The sequence below is a fragment of the Thermobia domestica genome, chromosome 5 (genome assembly GCF_964235325.1).
Source record: "Thermobia domestica chromosome 5, izTheDome1.hap1.1, whole genome shotgun sequence".
Taxonomy (NCBI): Eukaryota; Metazoa; Arthropoda; class Insecta; order Zygentoma; family Lepismatidae; genus Thermobia; species Thermobia domestica.
Window position 1 is genome coordinate 275,338,269 of NC_137458.1, and position 24,919 is coordinate 275,363,187.

At 35.3% G+C, this 24,919-nt stretch overlaps 1 long non-coding RNA gene across 1 annotated transcript; it reads left to right on the forward strand.

Annotated features, from left to right (window-relative positions):
• The first annotated feature begins 8,797 nt into the window (after nt 1-8,797).
• On the forward strand, nt 8,798-14,922 carry LOC145684865 (uncharacterized). Its single transcript, XR_014131418.1, has 3 exons — nt 8,798-8,910; nt 12,786-12,953; nt 14,827-14,922. It is a non-coding gene; the product is annotated as an uncharacterized LOC145684865 (long non-coding RNA).
• The last annotated feature ends 9,997 nt before the right edge of the window (nt 14,923-24,919 follow it).

The window sequence follows — 24,919 nt, forward strand, 5'->3', positions numbered from 1 at the left end:
TAATTTAATGCCAGGTGACCTCAACTCAACAACATTTCCTAATGCCTCAGATACGCTCGGCTTAAGTATGCTATTTTGTACTCCAGTTAAACTTTTTTTTTTTTTTTTCAAATGCCAATGTGAAAAACACATCCTTAATTTTTGTGGCATTTTTCTGTAATAATGAGGCCTATAAACTCGAATATACAGTAACTTCTGAAGTGCACGAGAAACTTGTCGGTTTGCAAGTAACTGATTTAATTGAAATCAATAAATTCATACGATATAATTTTTATAGTATTTTACGAAAGTCCATTGGCAAGTTTTAACAATACGGTCATGCATAAATCAAAAGTAGTATAACAATCGATACTACACTACTTCTAAGTTTGCATGACATACGGGGTAAACTTTAAAATAATTTAGTTATCTGAATCCACAGATGATTAACTGACTTTAGTCGGGTGAGATTTCTTTTAGCACTACACAACATGTGTCATATATAGTGTCAAATACAAAAAAAGAAAGAAAGAAAGAAATAAAGAGTAAGGAAAACAAAAGAAGGAAAGAAGAAAACAACAAATAGATAAAAAGAAATCCTTGGTTATGAAGGATTACCAAGATTTACTGAATAGTATTCAATAAGGACCAATATCAATATTTTTACTGTTGTAACTCATTGCAACTTTGGGAGTTATCTCGCTATTATAATTCATACACTATTTTTTATCTGATACATCACCAATTTTGAATTTAGCACTTTGGCAATATGTTTGGTTTACGAGGAAAGATACCTGCAGGAATTTTGTGGTGTAGGCAAAAGAGCGATACATAAGGACAGTCGTGAGGGCACACACGGACACCACACAACAAGGCGCGCTTGCTTATAATACTTTATGTAAAATATTCACTATTACGCTCATTACATAACTTTATTATCTCCAATAAATATATTGTACTTAAGTATTAAATATAAATATATTAGATACAAATATATTAAATACTATGGTTTGCTACCAGATCGCTTTCTCTGATGGAGAAACGTAGAATGAAAGTATTTGAGAACAAGATCCTGAAACGAGTACTCGGACTCAAGAGAAACGAGAATGGGGAATGACAGAAACTTCATAACGGGGAACTACATAATCTATCCGCTTTTCCTAATATACTTAGAGGTCTAGGAGGCTAAGGTGGGCAAGTCATATGGCTAAGATGGAAGAAAGTAAGAACGCTCTCAAAGTCTTAACTGGAAACCCAATCGGATAATGACCATTAGAAAGACTTTGGCGCAGATGGGAGGACAATATTCAGATGAATCTCGCAGAAATAGAAATACAAAGTAGGAACTGTATCCAGTTCTCTAAGGATAGAAGTCAGTGGAGAGCTTTTGTGAATGCGGCATTGGACCTTCGGATTCCATAGTCCAGAAGTTAGTTAGGTAGGTAGTTTAGTGTGCCAGCAGTTAAATATATTTTGATATGTATTTCGAAGAACTAAAACCCCTACGGCAAAAGGGTAAGGATTTGAAGCCTTCTCCCTGCCCGTAAAAAGCCACTTTTAGGAGTACACAGATCCGTAGAAAGGGAGAGGGTAGAGCTGGAAGTAACCGCTCTAAATTATTTTAGCACTCTCTAAGTTGGAACATTTAGGACAGCTGGTCAACGTTCTTTACCAAGGTGAAATCCTAGAACAACCACATTATTTCTCTTTTCTTTCTAAGTTATGTGTTGCAGTAGTTTACTCGAATTAGTTCCTTTGGATTCCGTCATTATACCCCAGCATATTAAAGTTCCAAACTATGCTATGCATAGCTATGGGAAGTCTCATAGAACGGCTGTTCGTATGTATGTCCAAACGACTGTCCGTCGAGGGGCACCAGAACAAATACTGTATATGCTGTATAATAATATACATACGGTACAATATATCCTGTATTTAGTGGAGGTTCCCTGGAATAGGTTCAGAGTCGCAAGAATATGTCCCATTTCATCCATTAACTCTCCATTCAAAACGGAAGTGGTAGAAAGTTACAATTTCCAGTTTCCAGGTTGATCGTTTTAGAACATGAACGGTAGCAGATAGAGATAAGACATTTTTGGGATCAATTGAGAGTCTGAAGAAACTATATACTAATCTTTACCCTTAATTTCCATAGTAAGATCTGTGGTTGTGAAATTTACAAGTATTTATAGTTTGAATATTGATCTTAATAGAGCCAAAATGGAAAAAAATAGTGGGAAACATTTTTTTCTGGAATCTACGTAGTATGCGTGGATAATAGGTTCTATTTCACATGTTAATTTTCTTCTCAAATCGGAAGTAATAGAATTTACGAAATTTTGATTTCAACGTTCATTATCATCGAATAAATACGGTTAGACCGAGTAGCAGTTTTTGGAATTGCTTTAACCTCTGAAAAAAATATTGTAATAATCCATAGATCTCAACTAAAACCGGGAGTAATTAACATTTATTCTACTTCTAATTTTAATATTCATTGTCATAGAGCGAAAACACTAAGAAATTTCTAGTAATAGTTGTCCGATGAGGATTTATCGTCTATTAATTATGACATTCACGGAATTTGTAAAGTAGTGTACCTAGCAGGTATTCTTTTGTTTCAAAAAATTTTTCATCAGTTTAATTTTGACAATTTTTTATCTTAAACAGATCGTGACACAAACAAAAATCAAGAAGAAAATATTTGTTATAGTTACATGAGGATCACAAAAATTGTTATGCCTTCATAGGCCACATTTCGTATGATAATAGTTAAAATAATATAAATATAATATAATATAAGTATTGACTCCATCAAAAGTTAAAAGTTTTAATTATAGTATTAGTTAAGGCTACTACGTACCTCCCTATCTAATCTCATGAGCATCATGATGGTAAAAATATTTATAGTGATTTAATATTGAATATTAAGAAGATATTTTTCAACAATTACAGCTGCTTCACAGATTACATTTGAATTGTTGAAACATTGTTTTAATTCAGTCAAGATTTAAAGATTTTGCATATCAATCCATTTCATGCCTGGTGTATAAGCAGCTCATTCCCTGCTACCACAAATATAGATATTAACATTAATTAGTGTTGAAAAATTTCGATAGAATCAGGCTATTCGGTATGTCCTTGCAATTTTGGTTTTAGCGTATACTGAACTCAATTAAAAGACTTTTTGCACAAGACAATTTTATTCTCTCAGTCGAAATAAGCTTTAAGGTAGCGATTGTAACTATTGTTAATATTAATTAGGATTAATGAAGATATTAACAACTTAAAGAATATGTAATTAATTGCTATTATTATATTATTATTTTTATCCATAACAATAATATAATGTATCCGTCCTTTAAGATCTGCCAGCAAAATACTGATAATATCAGAAGACACTTTAGAACGATTATTATTATGTTGATAATTTTATATCGTATATTTCAGGTTCTCGTAGCTTTTGCTGCCTTGATCGCTGCTAGCAATGCTGTGATTGGCATTGGAGCTTTAGGTGGTTATGGAGGCATTGGAGCTTACGGAGGTATCGGCGGAGGATTGAACTATTACGTAAGTAAAAATAATGATTTTGAAAAAGCACAATATACAATATTAGAAAGGAAATGCTTGAACATAGTTTTCAAAATTACACTACATAAACCATATTAATTTAGCATTTTATTTTAATGTCAAATACAAATTATAGTATGAATAAATACAAATACTCTAAATTTCAAAGTGTTCCTTAAAGATTCTAAATCGTTTTCATATATACTTCTTTTAACAGAAGTAATTATATTTTCAAATAACAAAATAAGCGGATCATTCCACAAGATAGTAGATTAAAACGAAAGTTTAAATGGTTCAAACAGGTATTAATTGAACTTAATTGTTGTAAATCAATATAAGATTAGGTAGAAGTCTTTTCAAACCAAGACATTTCAAGAATAACATCAAACACTTTATTTAGAATTAGTTGTAATAAACTAAATTATTATGATATAATTTGTTTTTCAGTCTTACCCACGATACAACTTTGGCTATACTGTTTCCGATGCTTTGACTGGAGACCAGAAGAACCAAGCTGAAGTACGTGATGGCAACTTGGTCAGAGGCCAGTACAGTTTGGTAGAATCTGATGGCAGTCTAAGACAAGTGAGTTATGGAGCTGATGGAATCAATGGTTTCAACGCTATTGTCAGAAGAATCGGCCCTAACGTCCATGTATACAGTCGCCTTGGTGGTCTTGGAGGTTATGGTGGATATCTTGGTTAAGGGTATTCGTCTGAGTTGTTATGTCAGATTATCACAATAAGAAAATGAATTTGATGCAGTAATGTTTTCTCTTATTCTTATACATCCCGAAAAATACTATTCTTTCAATAACAGTAGCTTGTTGTCTTTTCTTAAACTAAAAATATGTAACCACAAAAACGATAAACATGTTCTTAATTCCATTAATAATAACTGATTTGAGCCGTAAGACATATCAAACACATTTAAGAAGGTAATCAAAAAGTTGAATGAAATATGAATAAATATATCGCAAGCACATCTAGCCAACTAACAGTACTTTATAGCCTGTATACTTTGAATAACACTTTCAATAAGTACTTGTGTGTTATGGTTTGGAACTTTTGTGACAAACGTAATATTTTATTGTATTTATGATTTTACACAGACATTTTCAAAGAAATATCAACCAATATCTAACTTAATATTCTAGGTAACTATGAATAGTTCTCTCTCAGAGTAGCCTAAATGCTAAAATAAAAATAAATGATGATGGCCTATTTTAATACATATCCCATGCAGACTGTTTACTTAATGACTATTTGTGTTTTCAATCATTATCAGTTAAGATGACTCCAAAGTAGCCAACGCGTTAACAAGTATAGTCAGTGATATCTGCGAAGACGAATCTCGATACTTGAACATTTACAAACCATATACTCGTTTACGAATTGGATACTAGTTCCAATGAATCTAATAAACACACGGGGCCATAAAAAGTATTCTTCTTAACTCTATGGTTGGAAAATACTATTGCCGTGTAGAGAGGATAATTGAGTATTGCTCCTAGTATGATGAAAGATCAAACAAAGAATAAATTTTATCAGAACAAGCATTTCTACTCAAATTGCAATTCACTGCACTAGCTAAGAACATGATCTACTTAGTTCGCTATACACACCACCTACTCATTATACACTTTTACAGTAATCTAAGTGTAATGACTATATATATATATATATACCAAACGCTGATTAAGATCTTTGATGTTTTCTTTACTATTAAGAAAACAGGTATTACACATTTCATATGCTTTAACACTACTTTTATTATGGTAAAACTAAAGATAAAATACAATATTGGTGTTTATATGTCGCAGATTGCAAGTCACATGAGAACTCAAGCAGCACCTGTCTCAGTGAGCGTCGTCAATTATATCGCTCCGTGAGTTACGTGACATATACATAAGTTGTTGGGTTATACGGCTAAACAAACGATAACGGGCTTTAATGCTATACCCCTACGCCAATGGCGTCAAGAACATGCGACACAGATGGTTGATCACTGAATACGTTTCATAATGTTTATGAGTTCTTCCACCTCATTTTAACCACTAGACTTGTTAGTATGGTAAGGGACACCAGAAGAAGCGCTTGATGAAAAGTGCCTATGGCCATCCATGTAACATGGCAGCTCAGCTCCGTGATACTGTAAACCGCCAGATCTCGCTTTTCAGTGGTGCCTCTGTTGTTTCTTATCAGGCATGTTACCGACCTTGGTTATGTCGCTATTTTAAGGAACCATGTCCATCCTAGAGCTTAGATGTTTTGGGGGGGGACCAATACCATGTTTCATGATGCAAATATATATATTCACGAAGCTAGAGCTATTTCGGCGTAGTACTTCCCTTGATCTGTACAATCCCAATAACTGAAAACTTTTGAACAATTGTTTTGTGTTTTTGAGACACGAGTCCGGATAAAATTTCCGCTTCCTTCCTCTCTCACGGAAGTAAGTGATACACTGCTCGCTAAATGGTGAACTACTCCCAACTTCTCACAATTTCATTACACGTCAAATCACAGCTGTGCTGCGAACGAAGAGTGGTTGATTTCAATGTTCATCTAGTAGCTTTCCCTTTTCTTAAGTGCATTCTCTTTAATTTATAGCATCTATACTATAATTTATAGCAACTTTTAATGGCAGTAAAAGAAACATTTGCTTTGTTTCGTACAGAGTATCCTGAAATTAAAGTAAAGAAAAGTAAGTTCTACGAATTGAGACCAACATACATTATGCTGAATTCTAATATGCCACATAATGTTTGTGTCTGTAAGCTTCACGCGAACTTCAATTTCATTGTGAATAAACTAGCCAAGGCAATACATGATTTTCCTAAAACCGCCCAAGATCTTCTTAAAAGCCTTTACTGTGATGTGACCAATGAAAATTGCATGACTGGAAACTGCCAGCTTTGTACAACAGATATTTTTGCTTTCGTTGGTAGTGATTGTGATTTAAGTGAAGAAATTTCTTGGAAGCAGTGGGTTGATGTGAACCGACACCCAACTTGTTGTACTGTCCATGGGACTGTTACAGATGAAGTAAATGTGATAAGAGAAAGCTTGTTAAAATTCAAGACTCACTGCTTTGTTAACATGACCCAAGAATCTTACTTTCAAATGAAAAAAGAGAACTTGAAGTGTGGTGAAGTTGTTCTGCAAGTAAATTTTGCAGAAAATTATTCCTGTGTGGCACGAGACAAAATACAGAGTGCACACTGGAACCCAACTCAAGTCACTATTTTTCCTGGTGTGGCCTAGATGAAGAATTCAAAGCAGTGCTATGCGATTATTAGTGACAATACGAGCCACGGCAAGTCCTGTGTGTGAGTCTTCTTGAAAACTTTAATTACTGACTTAAAGGGAAAACACAAAATTGAGCATGTGAATGTTTTCTCAGATGGCTGTGCTAAGGAGTTCAAAAATAATTTTACCCTGGCAAACATGTGTATGATAAAAAATGACTTTGGGGTGACTGGTGAGTGGAACTTTTTTGCAACTTCTCATGGGAAAGGAGCCGTGACGGTGTAAGAGGCACACTCAAGAGAATGGTGTGGGAAAGGGTTAAGTCGCGAAAGATGGAGGTTTCTACAGCAAGGGAATTTTTCAAATGCTGCACTGAGCTTTGTAAGCCCGACGCAGTGGCGTAGCAGCTGCCCCCGCAACCCCCGCAGTGCGGGGGGGCCCGAGGTATAGGGGGCCCCGAAGTCTTGCGATGAATAAAGATTTAAAGAAGTAGAACTTCAACCTTACTTCTGTCGGCTTTACAACTAGGGCCCCTTCTCTATACTTTGCGGGGGGGCCCGCAAAAGTGTGCTACGCCACTGGCCCGACGGAATCCAGTTATTCTTCGTTGGTGAAGAAATTGTGAGTGAACACAGAGATATTCTCGAGAAAAGCTGGACCCGCGTTTGTTCTATCCCGCAAGTTCAGTCTCGACATTATTTCCCCCTTGTTGATGAGCGTCAGAATGAAACCGGAAGAACTGTTCAATCTAAGGCAAGTTATTAGGAAGTGTGGAAGCACGCTGAGCTAGAATCTTCAGATTTAGATCCAAGTGAAGAGATTGAAGAACGTCCGAAAGGATCGCGAGTGAAATTCAGTGATATTTACTCGGGTTCCGGATAATAATGTGATAACCCCCAATAAATTAAGCAGAGTGACATTAAAAGTAGCCAAATTGGTTAAAGTGTTCGAAGAAAGTAAACACACCCACAAACAATTGTTGTCACTTGAGGTGGTGTTGAGAAGAATGATGTTTTTGAATCTTTGTACTTGATTCCGAGTTTGCTAAATATTTTAAACTGTGAATTCAACTGTTTATATTAAATTGAAAAAAATCTGTGAAGTTACAAATCTCATCCAATCTTCTTGTCTTAATATCGTAGGACAGAAGGAATATCTGTAGTTTTCTAGTAATATTGCTAATTTAACCCTTTCCGGATCCTGGCTTTTTGGGCTATTTTTTAGACTTTCAGTCAAGCAGCTACTGTATCGTCACTATTTATCCTAGGATCATGGTTCATACCTCATTCTCTTCAGAATAGAGCTGGCTTTCAAATGGTACCACTTACATGCTCAAACCATATACCAGAAGCGGGAAAAATGTCAAATTGAAAGTTTCGGAGGGAATTTTTTTCTCGAACTTTGGCCCCCCTGGACCCCCCTGTGTGAACGTAGCCATCTAAAAATCTGAGAAATAGTACTTGGTATACTGAACATGTGTGCTAAATTTCAAGTTTCTATCTTGAATAGTAAGGGAGGGAGAAATTTTATCAAAATTTCCCACAATGCCCCAAATTACCACAAAACACTATGATCTCAGGGGAAAAAATTCCTGAGACATCTCTAATTACCCTAGGGTCATGTGTCGCCCATATTCTCTTCTGAATAGAACTGCCTTTCAGGCGGTACCATTCACATGTCTCCATCATGTATCTAAGGCGGGAAATTGCAGAAAAAGGGATTTTTTTGGTCTAACCCAAGTAGCACAGTCACGTCATAAACACGTCTTTTTTTGGGGTTCGAATTCAAAATGACGTCTTTTGAAAATTTGGAACGTCTTTATCACGTACCAAAATGGTAACAAAAATGACGTGTCAAACATGACCTAAATTGTACGTGTTTATCACGTGCCAGAATGGTAGAAAAGAATCACGTGTCGAACATCACCTAAAATAGACGTCTTTTTTAGGTGCTAAAAAGCGCGGACGTTCCCCGTACTGTAACTGCAGTTTGAGCAGTGCATGCTGGGAATCGTGAGCCATTTGCGGAATCGTGTTTTGATTTATTTTGTGTAAATATAAATAATGTGCTTTGTTAAAGGCACCTGTGATAAAGGTCAGCTTTAAGACAAGTAAGTATAATTCCTATCCTATTCCTATCTAGGTGCATTCTGTGTAAAATTCAGCAGATTGAGTATTGTAATTGTGAAGATTAGCTCCTCATACAGCGTTGCCTACGGTTTCTTATTACAGTGTATTAAAATACCGTAGAAAGAACGAGGATACCTACATTAGGTTAACATTTGCAGACGCATGTATCAAATTAAATATTTTAGGTAGAATACTATATAAAATATTAATAGTGAAGGTAGTAAAATGATAATGTGTGTGTTTTTATTCTCAATAAACCGTATATGGGAGTGAGTATGCATGGGAAAGTATGTCATTCTGTGGTGCAGTTTTAGTATACAGATCCATAGATTGTAAAATATACGAAAAAAATTGGACAAGTCTTTAATTTGCCTATTTCATGTCGAGAACAGGGCCAACCAACCTCCGCGGGGCTTCTAACCCGTTCCTACTACTACTACTTATACTATGAATCCGTATAATAAGAGCTGCACGCATTGTGGTATTGTTTGCCAAGGCGAAAGACTGCTAAATACAAGCAAGCAACGAGATGACAGTAAGTGTATGCTTTTGGAGGCATTACTGGAACAGATGGTTCTACTAAATTTTGATACATTTCTTACATTTTCAGGTTAGGTTAGAGCATTGTATTTCCTATAGCAGAATATGCACTAAATGAGGAGCTCCATTACTACTTGCAGATTGACTTCACGGGGGTTAGCATAAATATAGAGTAGACGCATGGGGCAAGGTTCTAGAACACAGGTCCCCCTTCCCACTTAATTGTAACAAAGACAGAAAACAACGTGCCGTGCGGGGCTCTAACCCGCCTTCACTCGCTGACGCTCGCTCAACAATACTATGTGAATTAAATGTTAAACTTTGGTACAGAAAAGAACCAGTCTAGCTGTTAACCTATATGGGGGACTTGTGTTCTAGAACCTTCCCGACGCGTGGCATATTAAGTACAGTGCATAAAACACGAAACAACTTTTGCTAGGTGCCCACTAAAAAGCACAAATGCATTCTATTGGAATCAGTGCAGGAACACAGCAAGAGGGCCCGAGCGGCAACGAGGGGGTGCGTTCGTAGGGAACAGGCACGTCAGCGACGGGGACTATGCGCGTAAAGAAGGATAATGGAAAAGCACACTTACGCTTACAATGATTTCACTATCACTCAAAATGCGGCTTCACTCGAGCAGCCGGTTCTACCAAATAGAAAATTTATAGATAAAATATTATAAGAAACATTTTTCGTGAAGGAATGAGAGTGTGAATATAAGTCATTACTGTCAGTGTACAGCACATTGAAATGAATTTTAAGTGATCAGTGAAAGTATTGCATATGTAAGTGTGGTCTTCCACTATTCTCTTTTAGACGTATATTCCCCGTCGCTGACGCGCCTGCTCCCTACGGACGCATCCCGTCGCTGCCACTCGGACCCTGTTGCTGTGCTCCTACCCTGACTCGCTGCTTTTTAGTGGGGAGCGGATATAAATTGGTTCGTGTTTAATTCACTGAAATTGTTACGCTTTACGTCCACGCTGTATTTGTACTGAGGCCTGAAGTCAATCTGCAAGCACTAATGGAGCTTCTGATTTAGTTCATGCTCTGCTAAAAGAAATGCACTGTTCTAACCTGATATGAAACTGTAAGAAATATGTCAAAATTTGGTAGAACCGTCTGCTCGAATAATGCCCAAAATTCATTTCAATTTGCTGTGTACTGAAATTAATTACTTACATTCACACTTTTATTCCTTCACATAAATATGTTTCACATCGTATGTTACCTATGAATTTTCTGTTAGGTAGAACCGACTGCTCGAGTGAACCTCTTTGGGAAATGACCCTCGGCAATTGTTGCAATGCCAATCGTGTATGACTTCAAAGTTAGAAGCAACGAGCCCTATGGAAGTTCTAACCCCTTCGCTCACTCAGTTATGTTTTGTTTAACCTTTTGTAGCACTACTGTCTTAAATCTAGTGAAAAAATCCACAAAATCGATGAATATTTAGTAGACCCGTTTGCTAAAGTAGTGCCCCCAATGTATATGTGCATAATCAGTGGGAGGATATTACCCCAGTTGAGAGCACTCTCAAACTGCAACCATCGCCCTGCTGCACCTACACACCCTCAGAAGACACTTGGCTACCGTAACTGTGCTACAGAATTCGGTGCGGAAATCATAATAATGTAACGGATTTTTGACTGTTCGAATATTTTGTTCATTAATTGAGTAGACAGCTCCCTCGCATTTTAGATTACAGTACTTACTCCAGTGCCAGCATGTGATGATGGATACTTATCAATGTTGCCACTGAAGTTCAAAAAAATATATTCCAGCTCAATTAAGTATCCTCTACATGACTATATTATTATGATTTCCACTGCTAATCGTAAAACGATTCAAAGGAAACCAAATGTCTTATTAAGGGACCGTTGTTGGGGGCTGGTGGTGGTTCCAGTCAGATGTGTTTAAGAGAGCTCTTGACAAAGGGAATATCCTCCTAATGTTTATGCGCACATTAACAACGGAAGTCTCTTTGGGTCAAAAACCTGCTTTCAGGTGGAACACCAATTCCTCATCATTAAAAAGAAATGAAATTAAATATTTAGTTTCACGCCCCAGGAAAGGCACCGAGCCTAAGGAAGATGGTGATAATGAAATGTAAAAAATGGTGGTATGAAGAAAGTGGGCGGAAACGGGAGAGTGTCGAGAAAACTCAGGCACATGGTGTTTGTCCACCACAAAGCCCACTTGGCACGAGCTGGGATCGAACCAGGGAGCCCACGCACTAGAAGTGAACGCTCTACCACTGAGGCACTGCAGCCCCATTAGTAAAAAAAAACAAAAAAAAAACATACCTCATTACTTCGGGGCTTACATATCTGCTGCCACCAAAAGGAAGGTGTGTGCACAACAGGGGCGGATCCAGAGCAGGATATTTTTTTATTTTTTTTTAAATAAAACCTACCCCAGAATTGGAGCTCTTGATTTTTTCAAGCTTGTATTATAAATGTAAGATAAAAACTTTTCTTTTTTCTTTTTTTTTTTTTTTTACATGTTGCAGAATTTAAATGAAGCAATACATAGCAAGCAATTACTTGCCTTGGTGTTTTTGGTCAGAAAATGTCCGCGTTCGAGAACGCAGGTAGTCATTTGTGTTCTTTGATTTCAAGATGCGATATTTTACGCTCTCATTCCGTTCTCAAATCCGATCCCTACTTCTTATGGGGCCGCGGTGGCTCAGTGGTAGAGCGTTCACCTCTGGTGCTTGGGGTCCCGGGTTCGATCCCAGCCCCCGCCAAGTGAACTTTGTGGTGGATAAACACCGTGTGTGGGGGTTTTCTCGGGATTCTCCCGTTTCCCACTTTCTTCATTCCACCATTTCATCCATTCCTCATCATCACGTCTCCTTTAGCCTAATCGGCATAAGCGTGGGACGTAAAACTCAAAGATTTTCCGATCCCTGCTTCTTGTTAACAACGGGCAGACAATAATCCATAAAATCTATCTGTCCACAAGTTTGTCAATATTTATTTTACGTATCTTTCCATTTAAGAAGTGGCCATTCCTGCACCGAGGTTGGGACGATTTCGGACTCTTCTTCACACCGTCCTTTACGCTGAAAATATCCAGAACAGAAAGCATGTGAAATTTATGGCTGATATTTCCCTGCCAACTCATTTTTCTTTCTATAAGCTCTTTTTTTTTTTTTTTTAATGATACAAAATGTAAAAACCCACTTTACTGTTTACATGAAATTAAACTGCTTCATTTCATGTTAAATGTATTTAGTCGTTGTAATAAGCCTAGGTGTAAATATATGTTATTTCCCAAAATAAGCCTTGCATGTACTCCCACTTTCCAGAGCGTGTGGCCAATGCTCCTGCAAATGATGAATTGATCAACAGCAGACCACCTAGCACGGAATCTTTCTTAACTGAACTTGAAGCCGTTACCCTGACCCCTTTCTGCTCGTCGAGCTGCTCTAGAAATATCACTGTGGAGGATGATATACATACCAAAGTTGCGACAGGTGAGTTTTTGACATGTTATTTTATAATACCCAGTAAATGCCGAGTAAGAAGAAAAGAAAGAAAGTAGTAATATTTTATTAGTACTTAACTAAAATAAAATAATTGTTGAACAAGGCAATACTTTTATGTAAATGAAATATTCAATTTAACGTTCCACGATCAGGCACTGAGGCTAAGGGAGTCGGTGATGATGAGAAGTGAATTAAATGGTGGAATGAATAATGTGGGAAAAAATTGGAGAACTCCAAGAAAAGCCGCTTGAAGTGAGCTGGGATCGAACCATTGGCCCCAAGCACCAGAGGTGAAAGCTCTATCACGGAGCCACAGCTGCGCCAATTTTATTTAAATGTAACTGTTTCAGCAACTACCGTTGTCTTCTTCAAATACACTCTATTTATTTATTTATTTATTTATTATTTTAGATTTTTAAAGAATTCCTTGTTTATTAATTTTTATTCCTTCAGCAATTATTTTATTTGACTTGAGTATTTATATATAAGCAAAGCTTTAATATAGAATATATCTCATGTTATAGTGTTCGCGCTTTTTTTTTTTTTTTTTTTTTGAATGGGAAAAAGTACTCCTCTCGAAAATATTTTTCTCAACAGAGGGGTAAAATATAATTTTCACCAAAGAGAAGTTTTATTATTATTATTATTATTATTATTATTAATAATAATAATAATAATAATAATATAATAACTGCCTCAACTTCTAACCCTGCTCAGAACAAATAATGTGACGATTTTCACCCTACTGCTTGTGACAGAATTCTGGTTCTAGAAGTCTTATTTTTTAAAAATACTCCAGTAACAAGTGAGGGGGCGTTTGCTCACAATTTTTTATTTTTCGGAATACATAAGTTATGCACCATTTTGTTTGTAATTTTCACTTTATTTTTTGTCATATTTTGAAATGCTAATATATGTTTCATAAATTGCATCATAAATTTAACTTACTAAATCGTATCCAATCAGGATGAAATTTCTTATGACAGCAGAATGATACCTTTACTTGTTAGTTCCACCTGTGTGCAGCTTGTCAGATTGCTGCATCCGATAGCGCAGTTCTGTCACGATATGTAAATGCGGAATTTTGACTTCATTTTGGGGGTTACATAGCAGTAGTGAAAGATAATACATCTAATTTCTATCGTTGTCTAGTTGTGTTTGATAAATGAGTAGCTATATTATTTTATTATTAGAAAGTTCTTTGTTTGATACCATAAAAACTATTCTTACTGCATGAGTCTGTATCAGTTATGATCCCAGTGCCCGCAAAGTGAACTTTGTGGTGGACAAACAGTGTGCGTGGGTTTACTCGAGGTTCTCCCACTTTCTTCATTCCACCATTTCATTCAGTCTTCATCATCACCGTCTCCTTTAGCCTAACCGACATAACTGTAGGACGTAAAACTCAATTTTTTTTTTGCATCAGTTGTAATATCGTATCAATATATTTGATCGTCACTTTTAGCTCACATCCTAAAGTTGGTCTTGGAGTGGCATTTTATATTTTGAGCACATACGTAATGTAGCCTTCTATGAGTGTTTCAGAATTATTTGTCATGTATCTGTATATACAAAGTCTTATATCCCCCAACTTGTTTGATCCTCCTGAACAATCAGAGTTAACAGCTGCAATAAAATCAAAAGTTAAGCTATTACAGAATAACTAAAATTAATGGTAGTTTAATTTCGCTGTATGGAAGGCCGTTAAAAGTGGGACTTCATGCAAGCGAGTGCAGTAACTAATCGTTTTATTGCGTATTAATTATAGTTACACATGACGTATTGTAATTATTTTTTAAAATTTTCTCCCCACCTGAAAAATTGCACTATGATTGTTCATGATTTTTTTTTTCTGTTTCAGTGTTCCTATCTGTCTTCGTTGGGAGGAAAAGGGACCTTTCTCTGATGCTTGGTTTCCAAAGAGCTGGCGACGAAATATAACTCCCGCGGAAAAAAGAGCAAAGTTCACGTTGTGCAAACTAGCCTTAAAGACACTTATCATTCGTGAGAAAAATAAAGATCTTCAAATGAACAAATGCCACAAATCTTCAAAACGTTAGTAGAAAGATATTCACTTCCATCTGCCTTGTTGTTTGAGGATGAAAATGATTCGGCATGCTTGAAACATGTTGACCTGTTCCTCCTCGCTTTGTTTGGAAATCAATGTAAAGGCATCTCTTTCGAAAACTAAAAGATGGAAGAGACTGCTACTGGTATAATAGATAAAGAAGTGGGATACTTACCGCAGTCCCGATTTTTAACCTACTTAAGCACGTGAGGCTTTTTTGATATGATGCTGCATTTCTGTACTTTCAATAACTATGAAAGGTGTTTTCCCTCATACGAAATTTATAGGAAAATTTTATTCTTTTTATTTTATATTATTAAAAGATCTCTGTAAGTTTTAGATTATAACCAACAGATTTGCATTGTCTACATATTTCTTGTTTGTATTACAAATAATATAGACAATCAGTGTTTCTTGTTGCATTACAAATAGTATGAATATTATTTTATACGACAAAAGGTGCACATTGTACATATAACTAATAAATATAGAATTCAAATTAATGGTTATGTGTTTTCGCTTTCATCCCTCAGAGGTTAATTAATTTTAAAATGTACTTTCTTTTTCGATTTTTCACCTCCAAAATAAAGGTGTCTTAAATTGGAGTTATAAAAGTTTAGTCCTAAATTTTGCACTGTCAATAAAACCCATTGTTCTTGTGTATGTGAGTGTGTGTTGAATGTGGGTGGTTGTGTTTGTGTGTAGGCCCTATGTGTGCGCATACTAGCGTAATAATGGATAGCTATAAAATTTATGGAAGCACGTGTTGTACCGTAATTTCATTAAGAAGAAGGAACTAGTAAATGCACATGAATAAATTCCAGTGACGAAATGAGTGGATTCTTCTTAGTACTAAGGGCCGCAGTGGCTCAGTGGTAGAGCGTTCACCTATGGTGCGTGGGGTTCCGGGTTCGATCCCAGCCCCCGCCAAGTGAACTTTGTAGTGGACAAACACCGTGTGCGTGGGTTTTCTCGGGGTTCTCCCACTTTCTTCATTCCACCATTTCATTCATTTCTCATTATCACCGTCTCCTTAAGCCTAACCGGTATAAGCGTGGGACGTAAAACTCAAAGATTTCATTTCATTTTCTTAGGTCTGTAAGTACAATGTTCCTTTATTTTTCCATTTCATTCTTTGTTTTTACCATGTTTATTCGTCTTTTCTCATTCTTAAAAGTGTTGTAGGGCTTTTTTTTCCGCCAAGGGTGAGTGTTACATTCGAGGGCTTTTTTTATGTTTTTCAAGTCGATCCAATGCGTCTCGGTTTTCTTTTTAATGTATGGCTTTAAATTTATCCTTTCGTGGAGCAAGCGCTGCCGTTTCTTTCCTGTAGCACTACGTATATAATTATTCCTTGACAGCTATTGTATATTCGCTTCTTAATATGTAGGTAAATATACCACACATTAAGAGGCGAATATATACTCTTCAATAGGTTACTATCCAAATACTAAAAAAAATATAAATCAACAACACTAGAGGCGGTCAATTGGATATGGAAATCCCCAATCCATAGATAATACGAACCTTCGGAGAAGCGAAATTTCCAAATTCTTGGTACAGACCAATCAAATAGACCACAATACTTTGACGTTCCCCAATGTGTGCTTCCGAGAGAGGGTGTGATGTATTTCGTTGTGGCAAGATCTAGGGTTCTTAGGGTCTATCCTGATCTTTTATTTATTACAATAACCCAGTGGTCTTACTTATCTGGTATAGGAGCTTGTAAATTATTATGCAAATTACAACACAATGGTGAAAAATCAAGCAGCAGCCACAAGGATAAATTTATTTTCATTATTGTTTTTACTTATAATAATCGTTGTCCAGTTGTTATTCGTAGACTTTTTTTTTTACCCAAGAAAAGTGTTGCGGCCGGAGATCAGTTCAGAACTGTCAAGAAAAAAAACGCAGTTAAGAAAAAAGTATGATTTTTTCTTTATCATTTTTTAAAATAAATGTGTTGTAAGCTGTGTGTTTTAGAGTAGATATTATTATTATTATTATTATTATTATTATTATTATTATTATTATTATTATTATTATTATTATTCAGTTCCATATGTCCAAATAACCATAAGTTGATGTGTATCCAGTGTTGACATTAGGAATCTCTATGTATAGTAGAATCTCGATTATTCGACACAGTTTCAGGGTTATTTGTTTCAACCACTATTCAACCGATCTATTTCAAAATTTACGGGGCCAAAACTAGGTAACCCTAGTAGCCTAACCCCTAACTTTGGTGCAAAACGGTTGAATAGGGGCTGATAAATAGCCTCAAAAGTGTGGCGAATAATCGAGGTAGTACATGGATTGAAATTCCTAATATCAAAACTGCGGATTCACATCAATTTCTAATGGTTTTGACATTTGAAACTGAACAATCCTGTCAGACTTCCATGGCATTTGAGGTAGCGAGAAGCAAAGGGGTGTAAGTGACATTTTCAATAGAGTATGTATGTCTCTAAAATGGATTCTGCATTGCAAAATATACAAACTGCATAATGAAGTTCGGCGTAGAGCATTCATGGGTAGACTTTCTATTGGACTGCGACGAGCTTCACCATCCAGTTTGTATATTTAGCTGTGCAGAATCCATTTTTAAGACATCCATACTTTATTACAAATATCACTTACACCCCTTTGCTTCTCGCCGCCTCATTTCGAGAATGCCCCCCCCCAATTCACATGAAGGGTGTGAAAAAGACGTGATTTACACGTGGAAATCACGTAAAAAAGACGTGATTTACACGTCATTTCTATGACGTGTAAAAGACGTCATAAAAATCACGTCACATTCTATGACGTGTAAAAGACGTCATAAAAATCACGTCATATTCCCGGACATTTCCACGTGGGAAAAGACGTGTAAATCACGTCATGTTCGGTGTATTTTACGGTGTTTTACACCAAAAAAACCACGTCTTTTCGACGTCGGTGTGCCGCTTGGGAAATATCCCTTTTTTCAACTTTTAGCCCCCCTGGACCCCCCTTGTTTCATCGCAGAAATCTGAAAAAAATCCGCTAAATACCACTCGGTGCACTGAATGTTTGTGCACAATTTCAATCTTCTAGGTGCAAAAATAGACCCGCCAGAAAAAAAATTCAGAAATTTCCCCATGTTACCCTATACAGAAGTATATTTTGAAAAAAAAAATTCACTAAGACGTCCCTAATTACCCTAGAATAATAATTCGACCGTCATTCTCTTCAGAATGGAACTGCCTTTCAGACGGTATGACTCACGAGTCTCCATCATGTATGTAAGGCGAGAAAATCCTGAAAAACGGGATTTTTTGGTCTAAAAATCCCTTTTTTCAGTTTTTCCCCCTCTGGACCCCCTATGTTTTAATGCAGAGATCTGAAAAAAATCTGATAAATACTATTAGGTAGGCTGAATGTTTGTGCACAATTTCAATCTTTTAGGTGCAAAAGTAAGCCCGCCAAAAAAATACCCACCATGTCCCATTTTACCCTATATAGAAGTATATTTTTCAAAAACTTCCTGAGACGTTCCTAATTACCCTAGGACAATGATTTGACCGTCATATTCTTCAGAATGGAATTGCCTTTCAGACGGTATGACTCAAGTGTCCCCATCATGTATATGAGGCGGGAAAATGACGAAAAACGGGATTTTGGGGGTAAAAATATCCCTTTTTTCATTCCTTTGCCCCTCTGGTTCCCCCCCTGTTTTAGCACTGACATCGGAACAAAAAATCTGGTAAATACTACTCGGTGGACTGGATGTTTGTGCAAAATTTCAATCTTCTACGTAGAAAAATAAGCCCGCCAAAAAATATTGAACATACGCTTAGAAAATGAGAAAAGAAATTTTTGACTTATGACGTCATCACCTCCTATGTCTGGACGCAGGACGGTCTGAAACCATACGTAATTTCTTTTACATGGCCTCTGGACTTGGAAAGCAAAAAAAAAAACCGGACGAAAAAGCTCAAATAGAAGAGAAATAACGCAATGTACCATGAAAAATGCGTATGGTACAAATTGTACCATAGGATCCGGAAGGGGTTAAAAGAGTAATATGCTAAGTACTTGTTACATGTAGTTGTGTTAATTTTTAAAAGAGTTCAAGTGCATAATTTCTTTCTGTTTCTCGAATGTGTAAACATTATGCCTAGTTTTAGTTCTTTTGTGAGTAATAACTCAGTTCAGACAGTAAAGAGTGTTCCAAGAAGCCCTTTTTAGCAATTATTTTTTTGTCCCGTCCGTAAGATAATTCTTGGTCCCGTCCATAAGATTACTGACTCTTTTTTTATCAAGTGAAATATAAATTTTCTCAGATGAAATGTGAGGGAACATGTAAGTAAATAGTTTAAACCCAACAGGAAAAAATAAGCTTGCTAAAATTTTGCAATTCGCAGAAAATGACTCTGAAGTTGACGTCTACAACAACATGTGTCCAAAAGATGTCCCGTCTATAAGTGTAGTTACTGATTATCATAAAGACGGTAAAATCGATTTCTGTTATTAAAAAATGAGGTTAGGTAAAACAGCCCAGCTACCAATCTTAAGATATATAAATAATCGTGTATATTTTTTTGGATTTTTTTGTTACAATCGTGAGCTAAAATGTTCCGTCCGTAATAATGGAATGGCCGAATAGTCATTTGAATGTAAGTTTGTTTTAAATTTATTGTTAATAACTAGAATGCAATTTTCCTACTTTTATTCTTCAAATCAAACTTATTGTTTACAGTAGATGTTAGTATGTACTTTGAGAAAATTTTTGTAACTAGTCCATTCTGATTTTTTTTTATTAGAAATCAATGTAGTTATCATTATCTCGTTCGTCTCTATGGTCTTCATTGTTTGGTTGTGCATTCTTACATCCAATTCCTTGACACTGACATAAATTAGATTACACGAATTCCTGCTTTCCGACAACCTCTCATAAGATCACAGCCAATTTTACAGTTAAAGGATTTTAAATGAAAGACATTACACGGAGTGGGTTCCTTTGTCGTTCTTGCTTGTACAAGAATACCTCCTAATGTTTTCCATCCATATTCAGACGCTCACATATAATTTCCATGCTACAATTGACCCTGATGATAAGCTTCCAAGTTATTATATTTCGCAACATCACTGCTGCGTGGCAATGTTGCTAATGTATTTCGTTCTGAATGGGACAGCGATTTACTGCAGATGTATGAATTATAATGGAATTTATCCAATGAGGTTACTATAGCTGGACAATCATAAAGTGTTACTAGAAATTATGTGCTCTAATTAGAGATTGTAAACTAGTATTATCATGATCGAAAACTTCAAGTAATAGGCATAAATCCTCCCTTTTCCGAAGTAATCGCAATTCTTTCCTTCCTTGGTAATCCTTCAAAAACTGTATCATCATAAATGCACGTTGTAATTTATCAACTCTTCTTCTTCTTCTTCTTCTTCTTCTTCTTCTTCTTATTATTATTATTATTATTATTATTATTATTATTATTATTATTATTATTATTATTATTATTATATAGAAATTAAATCATGCTTTTATTAATAATTTTATGGACATGAGTGAAATTTTATTGTGTCAGATAAGTCAGTGGGTGAAGCTCCGTATACAAAGTTATTCTACTGTAGAAAGTAAACCTTTCTCTTCTTTACTATCAGTGTAAATAATTGTATTCATTCCTTCAATGTGATACTTTTGGCTGCTTATCTGCAGAGAAGTGATCGATTCATAGGGTAATTGGTGAAAATGCAAGTCTAATTTCTTCCATCTCATTTGAGTCTTCCCTCTTTGATATTTTAATTTCTGACAAGGCCAATTTTAGATAAATATGAAATTGCAAATAAATTCGGCAATAAACGTATCAGAAGAGAGAGAAAGGAACTTCTGAAATATCACTGTCTACTTCGGAAATCAGGATTATTTCTATCACCTCTTTAAAATCAAACGGAAACAATGATTCAGCTATTGTATGTGGTTTCTGGGCCTTGACAGTCAGTTTGGATACATTATGAATGGGTAAAATAAATGAGTTTTATAGTTCAACATCCCACGGTTATGCCCTGCATGCTACAGGAGGTAAATGATTACGTGAAGAGAATGGTCATGAAATAATTTGTGGTATGGGAATTGAGAAGGGAACAGGGAATCTCAAGAACACCCATGGTTGCCATGTCCAGCAAAGTTTGAATCAGAGTTCTCACATCAGAGGTGACACTGAGCCATTATGACCCTCCGGTACCTTATTATTAGCATCTTGTACTATTTCCGAAACATGTAAAGTTCAGTCTTTCCAATTGATGAAAATACAACAGAGAATGAAATACTGTACAGACATACGATACAGTGACTGAGATGAACTAATAAAAATAATAACTCTATAATTAACATTTTACTTAAGTTTGCATTCAACCTCTTAGTTTGCTTAAGCCTGATTTAAAAATAGTCTTGCCTTTGCCATATACTTAAGCAAACTGTACTATCTTTATATCTTTTTCTCTCATAATTTTCGTAATTAGGCATGATTCCTTTGGTCTATGAACGCCATGATTGAGGTATCTCCTTCATCACTCTTTTTGTGGATGTAACGCTCTCTCAAAACGTTCAATTCTTCTTTATAGACCATAGACCATACGTTCCCCGTTGCTATTCTTGTCTTCATTTCCATTTTACACTTCCATCTTCACAAATAATTCTACCCATGCACCTGAAATTATCAGTCTGTTCTACTTTCTACCCCTCAACTAAAATGTAAAAAAACATTTGCCATTTGCACATGTGTAACTGGCAGTTAACCAAAAAAAACAACAAAAAAACAATAACAATAAATAAATAAATAAATAAAATAGAGTGCTAATAAAGATGTTTAATCTATTTAAAATAACTGAAAAGTATTGTTTCACAGTTACTCTGAATACCACTCATAATTTTGACGCATTGTTTAATATCGATTAGTAGTTTAGTAGACTTCTTGCCCCCAAAACCTTGGAACTGAGAGTGATAAGCATGGTGAGAGGCTTCATCAGGCTATTGCAGAAATAGTGAAACGTTACCCGGGAAAATGGCCTCCCTACATGTTCTGATCATACCTGGATTTTGCATAGGGATATTTCTGACGCCAAATACAGGCGCAAAACGTACATCTAAACATTTTAGAGGTACGTTTTCAACATGTTTTATTTCAAAAGCACCTTCTTGCATGCATAAGTTACATGAACCGCAATACACATTTGTTATTCTGTCTCATCAAAGCTGTGGATAAAAGGAAAAACCTGAAATCAAATCTAAATTCAGCCCTGTCAATACTATTACATTCACATATTAAAGTTCTTGAAATAGAGGAAAACTTTCTTTTGCTGGCTAGTATAATCAGAAGTAATTCTTCGGCACATAATAATATGACCTTTGGGTAAAAAAAATACCTTGAAATGTCTTTCAGAGGATGTAATTAATAAATGGTATTCAAAAAACTTGTATTGCAAATGTAGTATAATTGGTAAAGTGTTAGGCTGTAGTTTCTTTTCTTTTCAACATTCCACAAAATTTCTTTTCCGTGCTTGATTTCATATAAATATCAAGAGCTTAAAAAATAATATATCTATTTATAGCATAATTCACTGCTCCAGCTAAAAAGAAGACATTCTATCTTGTTTGCAATAAGCCTCCTCAAATTCATTTCAGTTTTGTGAGTGTTATGTGTAGGTACCTGAAATGTTGTTTAAGGTCATAATCTTATATGCTTCCCTTCATCACTTAAGAAAGCAATTATTACATTTTTCATATGCTTTAATAACACCGTTATTGAGGTAAAAGTGAAGATAAAAATACAACATTGGTTAACATTTACGGACATTATTGGATCTAACAATTTAGTTCAAAATATATCTTAGCAACACCGTCGTATTTAAACTAGATATGGATATCGCAATAGCTGGCTTTTTATCACGTTTTTTAATTCAAAATTTTCTTCTTGTGTATAAATACTACATTAACACTTAATAGGAAATATTATTGTACACTGTTAAGAAATGTAATTTTTAAATTATCACCATATCCAATTTATTAAAATACTTGTATCAAGTGTATATTACGTTTGTGTAGCAACGATCACGCCAATACATTAGAGTAGAAAAATGATATGGAATTCCAGGTTTAATATCCCACGTTTATGCAATGCAAGCTACAGAAGACAAATGAATAAGGAAAAGGAACAGTAATGAATTACTAAAGTTGATTTTGAGTATAACGACCTTTTGAGCAGCGAGGCTATATTAGACGGATTTATATATTCTTTTAATGTTTCTTACTAAAAGTCAAAATTAAAGAGAGTTACCTGGAGAGCGGAGGAAAAAACGGTTCTCTCTTAAACGGTTTTGATGTTTTCGTTTGCACTTCATCATTATTATTTAATTAACTTTTGTGTATAAATTTAATAAAAACTCAAAATTAATTGGAAAAATTACATGCAATTTATCGAACACTTTTACTGTAACTGTGAAAGTGAATTCACAATTTACATATTATAACACTGAGACGTCACGATGATCTCTATAACTCCTAGAAGCTAGTTCACAATAATTAAAAGAGTTTGAATTTACACATCTCATAAAATGCAATAAAAATTCTACACGAAAATGTTTATATGTTGTCAATTCTTGAAACGTTCAGAACACACGCTTAGAATAAAACGTCCACATTTGTACCTTGGCTTTATCTCACATACTTCATTTACACTTAATAATGACATTTTAGTTGTGTTTCTTTGGATAATACTTTACTTCAAACAAGAGCGTGTGGCATAGACTAAACCGTACCTGGTTTTGATTGCAGATTGTAGGAAGTCTTACGCTTTTGCTAATATTTTTGGTACAGAATTTATAGATAACATATGGAATAAATCTTAAATTCCAGAGTATCCAATTTTTCCTTCTCAATATGTATTCAAAAAATCCATGCATTGTAATCGGCATATTTTAAAATCATTTTGTGAACTGTACCATCTATTATTATTAATGTTAGAACTACAACTCGAAAGGAAATTCGCACTTTCTTTGTGCATGTCATACATCAATATTGGATATGGTATCAGTACTATTTTATGTGGCAAACAGTTTAACCATAGTATACAATATCACGTAACATATCATCCATCACAAGAGTAAAAACAAAATCGAGCATAGTTTTACCTTGAAAATTAAAACTTTCTTGCCTTTAAACTGAGAGCGAAGGCTGATCAAAAAGTAACTTTCCTGTTTTACTGATCCAAATGATAATTTTCCTAGTTGTTCAACTGTTCTTGTTTGTAGTTTATATTCAATCCTTATCGCTATTATCATTGCGATATGTTACTTGCACTTGGTACTCCATTTTCTACGAGTATAATGACATAAGAGTCTAAATTGGTGTTATATGAAATACCCTTACTAGCGACTAACATAAAATATTCGTCCGAGTTTGGTGTATAATCTGAAATATATGAATCATCTGATTTGATGGTAGCTTCTTAGAAATCATGCAATTAATGATTTCGAACAAAAACAAAATAGTTCTGAATTTTAACTTTCAGATAAATATTTATGTACGTAGTACTCTGCGGTATATAGTTCTTGCTACCGAGGTATTATCGAGTATTACTTCTCCCGATATTCAACACTGGTATATCTATTCTGCTTGGTATATCCTTAAATTGTGTGCATATCAAGCAAATTCCGTTACATCATATAATGATTAGATCTGATCATTATTTCGAAGATTATTTTGACATTTTGGTAACGCTAAACGATCATGCAACTAACAATATAGCCGAGAAAGTTAGATGAAGAACAGGAAGATGAAAAATGGAAGCTCGAAACGCTGTTGTGTAAGATACATCGTACTCTAAAGAACCAGAAAAAAATACGATTT